The sequence below is a fragment of the Platichthys flesus genome, chromosome 2, assembly GCF_949316205.1.
Source record: "Platichthys flesus chromosome 2, fPlaFle2.1, whole genome shotgun sequence".
NCBI classification, from domain to species: Eukaryota; Metazoa; Chordata; class Actinopteri; order Pleuronectiformes; family Pleuronectidae; genus Platichthys; species Platichthys flesus.
This window is the reverse complement of record NC_084946.1, coordinates 27,073,803-27,074,106: the sequence shown is the minus strand read 5'-3', so window position 1 is coordinate 27,074,106 and position 304 is coordinate 27,073,803.

Here is a 304-nt window from a genome sequence, read left to right as displayed (position 1 = left end):
TGACTAATGAGATTCAATCTGGAAGCCGGCGTCATAGTTTCCAAACGTCTCAGTATCTGTCGTCCAAACCGCGAAGGGACCAGGAGCATCTCTGAACTTCTGTCACCTTTTCTGTTCTCAACCCACCAGGACGTCACCCATCGGTTCGTGAGCTGACGTTTTGAAGCCTCGGGTTTGGAACTTTGTTTCCTGCGCCATCTTGTTTTTAGAAATTGGAAGTAACCATACAGTATTTGGAGGAGCCTCTTTTGAATGATTATCCACATTTGTTCCTTTGAGCAGTTATAAAATACACCATAAATAA